Source organism: Hordeum vulgare, chromosome 4H (genome assembly GCF_904849725.1).
Source record: "Hordeum vulgare subsp. vulgare chromosome 4H, MorexV3_pseudomolecules_assembly, whole genome shotgun sequence".
Lineage (NCBI taxonomy): Eukaryota > Viridiplantae > Streptophyta > Magnoliopsida > Poales > Poaceae > Hordeum > Hordeum vulgare.
Window position 1 is genome coordinate 187,698,834 of NC_058521.1, and position 5,703 is coordinate 187,704,536.

The window sequence follows — 5,703 nt, forward strand, 5'->3', positions numbered from 1 at the left end:
GGATATCAGGAGAAGGCGTCCAAAGTTATCGAGGCCGAGTGTAGGCGGTTATTACAAAACTTACGCCATGAGGCTCGGCCGCGGGCCATTAAAGACTACTACGCCACGCGTGGTATTAAGAAGCAGAAGAAGGAGTGCCGCGGAAAGTATCTGAAGAAGGAGCAGTACATGAAGGTAATTACCTGTTCTTAAGGACATGTACGTAGTTTTCTTGGTTTGATCCATAGGCATAGCGCTCAAAATTCTTTCTAATAACTTATAAGTGCCCCAGAGATGGTGTAAGGATAATATGGATTGTTGGGAGGCCTTCGTGGATGAGTGATGGACAGGTAACTCGTGAGCCGTCCACGACAATCGAACGAAACTGGTATGGTGTGCCACACCATCAAGGCAGTGCCAACTTACTTTAGTTCGGACGAAACTGGTATGTTGTTTGCTTCATGATTCATGCAATTCATTCTTCATGCTAGCTTGATCCCCTTACCAATACTTTGTTCCTCTCTTTTAGGGCATCACAATAAGACGGAGATGCCAGAGTTGTACGATCTTTATGGCATGGCCCATACCGCCTCCTACAAGAAGGCGAAGGCATTCTCTGAGTCTGACCTGGATGATCCAATAAACTTCACCAACATCTCATCCCACCACAAGCTCGTGAAATACAGGGACACGGGGAAGGCTTGGAAAAGGGGAGGACTTTAACCCGAGCCAGTAACCTTTGGATCCAGAGCTAGTGATGGTATCTGGTGGCGGAGGCCCCATGGCTTGATAGCCATTGGAGATGGGATAATACGTTGTCCACTCACTCTCCCGGAGATCAAGGCGCGCCAGTCGAGCTCTTGTCCTGACATAACGCCTCGTCCATGGCCAGTCGATCTTGCCATCGAGGTTACTTGTACGGACTCAGAAAATTTTCATCCATTTCATTGTGTGTGTGGCCATCGACCATTACTATGGTAACGAGGAATGGTGTTGCAGGTTGCTCTTCAGAAAGAGAGAGCGGCAAACTAGGCTGCTCTTGAGAATGAGATATTGGCAAGCCAGGCTACTCTTCAGGCTGCTCTTGAGGAGAGGGACAGGACCATGGCTCGGTTGATTGAGGAGGAGAGGGCCCGGAATGAGGCGGCTCACCTCGCCATATACGAGCTTATTGTGGTAAGTTTCTTTTTTACATTAGCCAAATCATGTGTGTAATGTCTATTTCATTACTAACTAATACGACTCACTCTTAAAAATCGAATGTGCGGTCTATGTGCGAGAAGACCGGTCAAGCCCCTCCGCCGATGCCCGTCTTTTCTGTGATTGGCACGGTGAGTTTCATTTAATTGTCATTATAAACTAGTATTAACAATTAAGTCTCATCATGCTAACTGAGACATTGCAAAATATCTTTTCTGCATAACAACTCCCGAGCGGCATCACATGACCCTTTCCAAGTGTATCTCCTCCTTGATGACCACTGTGGTAAGTTTTCTCCAAAATGACATAATAAGCTCCTACTTGATTTCTACTAGGAAAAATGGTTAGTGAAACCACTAGTTTCATAACTTAGCTAATTTAGCTCCAAAATTGTTAGTGAATCCACTAGTTTCATAACTTAGCTAATTTAGCTCCAAAATGGTTAGTGAAACCACGAGGAGGGGGAGGAGGAGAAGGATAAGGAGGAGGAGAAGAAGAAGAAGATAAGAAGGAGAAGGTGGAGAAGGAGCCCTCCTACTTCTCCTTCTTAGCCTTCTTCTTATCTCCTCCTTCTTCTCCTTCTTCTTATCTCCTCCTTCTTCTCCTTCTTCTTCTCCTTCTTCTTCTCTTCTTATTTTATTCTTCTTTTCTTCTTCTCCTCGTCCTCCTACTTCTTCTTATTTTTCTTCACCTTCTTCTCTTATTGCTTCTTCTCTTTCTTCTTCAATTTAGCTTATTTTCCCCAACAAAGACATACTTAGCTAATTGTCCTCCAAAATGACATAATTACCTTAGTTAGGTAGAAACATCATAGGAACCTTGGTTAGCTCATTAAAATGACTAATTAAGATCCAAAAAGACATAGTAAGTCAAAATGGCATAAGAACCTTGGTTAGCTCATTAATATTATATACTTAGCTTGTTTTCCTCTAAAATGACATAATTAGCCCATTTAGCTCCAAAAAGACATAGTTAGCTAATTTAGCTCCGAGAAGAGGAGAAGAGGAGAAATGAAAAGAAGGAAGAAGAAGAAGAAGAGAAGAAGAAGAGAAGGAGAAGGAGAAGAAGAAGAAGGAGGAGGGGAAGAAGAAGAGAAGAAGAAGAGAAGCAGAAGAGAAGAAGGAGAAACCTTCTTCTCCTAATTCTACTCCTTATCTCCTCCTTGTTCTCCTTCTTCTTCTCTTCTTCTTCTCTTCTTCTTTTCTTCTTCTTCTCCTCCTCCTCCTCCATCTTCTTCTTCTTTTTCTTCTCCTTCTTCTCTTCTTGCTTCTTCTCTTCCTTATTGAATTTAGCTTATTTTCCCCAACAAAGACATATTTAGCTAATTATCCTCCAAAATGACATCATTAGCTTAGTTAGGTAAAAACATCATAAGAACCTTGGTTAGCTCATTAAAATGACTAAATAAGCTCCAAAAAGACATAATAAGGTCAAAATGGCATAAGAACCTTGGTTAGCTCATTAATATTATATACTTAGCTTGTTTTCCTCTAACATGACATAATTATCCCATTTAGCTCCAAAAAGAAATAGTTAGGTAATTTAGCTCCAAGAAGAGGAGAGGAGGAGAAGAAGAGAAGAAGAGAAGGAGAAGGAGAAGAAGAAGGAGGAGGAGAAGAAGAAGAGAAGAATGAGAAGGAGGAGAAGAAGGAGAAGGATCCCTCCTCCTTCTTCTTCTTATCCTTCTTCTTCTCTCCTCCTTCTTGTCCTCCTTCTCCTTCTACTTCTCCTTCTTCTTCTCTTCATCTTTTCGTCTTCTTTCCTTCTTCTTCTCCTCCTCCTTCTCCTTCTCCTTCTCCTTCTTCTTCTTTTTCTTCTCCTTCTTCTCTTCTTGCTTCTTCTCCTTCTTCAAGTTAGCGTATTTTCCCCAACAAAGACATACTTAGTTAATTATCCTCCAGAATGACATAATTAGTTTAGTTAGGTAAAAACATCATAAGAACATTGGTTAGCTCATTAAAATGACTAATTAAGCTCCAAAAAGACATAATAATCTCAAAATGGCATAAGAACCTTGATTACCTCATTAATATTATATACTTAGCTTGTTTTCCTCCAAAAGGACATAATTATCCCATTTAGCTCCAAAAAGACATAGTTAGCTAATTTAGCTCCGACAAGAGGAGAAGAGGAGAAATGAAAAGAAGGAAGAAGAAGAAAAAGAGAAGAAGAAGAGACGGAGAAGGAGGAGAAGAAGAAGGAGGAGGAGAAGAAGAAGAGAGGAAGGGGAAGCCTTCTTCTCCTTCTTTTTCTCTCCTCCTTATTCTCCTTCTTCTTCTCTTGTTTTTCTCTTCTTCTTTTCTTCTTCTTCTCCTCCTCCTTCTCCTTCTCCTCCTTCCCCTCCTTCTTCTTCTTATTATTTTTCTTCTCCTTCTTCTCTTCTTGCTTCTTCTCTTTCTTCTTCAATTTAGCTTATTTTCCCCAACAAAGACATATTTAGCTAATTATCCTCCAAAATTACATAATTAGCTTAGTTAGGTAAAAATATCATAAGAACCTTGATTAGCTCATTAAAATGACTAATTAAGCTCAAAAAAGACAGAATAAGCTCAAAATGGCATAAGAACCTTGGTTAGCTCATTAATATTATATACTTAGCTTGTTTTCCTCTAAAATGACATAATGAGGCCATTTAGCTCCAAAAAACATAGTTAGCTAATTTAGCTCTAAGAGGAGGAGAAGAGAAGAAGAGAAGGAGAAGGAGAAGAAGAAGAAGGAGGAGGAGAAGAAGAAGACAAGAAGAAGAGAAGAATGAGAAGGAAGAGAAGAAGGAGAAGGAGCCCTCCTTCTTCTCCTTCTTCTTCTCCTTCTTCTTCTCTCCTTCTTCTTCGCCTTCTTCTTCGCCTTCTTTTTCTCTTCTTGTTTTCTTTTTGTTTTCTTATTCTTCCCCTCCTCCTTCTCCTTCTCGTCCTCCTCCTCCGCCTTCTTCTTTTTATTCTCCTTCTTCTCTTCTTGCTTCTTCTCTTTCTTCTTCAATTTAGCTTATTTTCCCCAAAAAAGACATACTTAGCTAATTATCCTCCAAAATGACATAATTAGCTTAGTTAGGTAAAAACATCATAAGAACCTTGGTTATCTCATTAAAATGACTAATTTAGCTCCAAAAAGACATAATAAGCTCAAAATGGCATAAGAACCTTGGTTAGCTCATTAATATTATATACTCAGCTTGTTTTCCTCTAAAATGATATAATAAACCCATTTAGGTGCAAAAAGACATTGTTAGCTAATTTATCTCCAAGAATAGGAGAAGAGGAGAAATGGAAAGACGAAAGAAGAAGAAGAAGAGAGGAAGAAGAGAAGGAGAAGGAGAAGAAGAAGGAGGAGAAGCAGAATAGAAGAAGAGAAGAAGGATTTTATCCTCCTTCTTCTGCTTATCCATCTCCTTCTTCTTCTCTCCTTCTTTTCTTCTTCTTCTCCTCCTCCTTCTCCTTCTCCTCCTCCTCCTCCTCCTCCTCCTTGTTTTTCTTCTCCTTCTTCTTCTCTTCTTGCTTCTTCTCTTTCTTCTTCAATTTAGCTTATTTGTCATATATATGTTGTTGTTGTACTTCTTATAACTTTCTTACTCCCATTTTGCAGATTGGATGTACTACAAGCATGGAAGGTGGCAATGATGGAGTGCTTTAGTTCTAGTTTTTATTTCAGTTGATGAACAATGTGGAATTATATGTATATGTATATGTATATGTATATGAGGATGAGCAGTATATGTGGAACTATATGTATATTCATATATATGGATGAAACTTTCTGCTATGAATATGTGTTGTGACCTATATATGTGCTATATATATGTATATGTGTTGTGACCTATATATGTGCTATGAATTATATGAGTTATGTATATGTATATGTGTTGTGAAATAAACAAAAAAACTACGACAATATGGGCTCTTTGCCGTCTACCAGCTGATGGCAAAGTCCTTTGCCATCAGGCAGCAGGCGGCAAAGGTGCTCTGTGGCACCCGGTTGTGCAACCTGGGGCAGCAACAGCTGGCCCATATAGTCTCTTTGTCGTCCGCTTCCTTGGGAGGCAGATGGCACAGCGGGAGGGAGGCTCATGGCAAAGGGATGATTCCTGTGCTGGCCCAACTATCTGTTGGCCCACAGAAGCAGACGGCAAAAAGAGGGAGGGAGGCGGACGACAAAGAGCCGATAGGAGCCAGACGACACAGAGAGGGAGGGAGGCGGACGGCACAGAGGGAGGGAGGCAGACGACATAGAGAGGGAAGGATGCATACGACAAAGCCTTCGTTAGACCTAACGAAGGCATTGCCTATCGGCTGCCGTCTAAGCATGTGTGCCGACTGCTCGGAGCCAGAGACTAACGGTAAAGGTCTTTGTCGTCTGCTTCAGGAAGAATGACGGCAAAGAAGGTGATATCCCGTCAAAAGTAGTCGTAGGAACATTGCCGACAGGAGGCTGACGGAAAACACCTTTGTCGTCGGTAGATCACCTCTTTGCCGTCCGTGATAGCTGACGGAAAAGAGTCTTATTCCTGTAGTGTGTGGACCTCCTTTTATT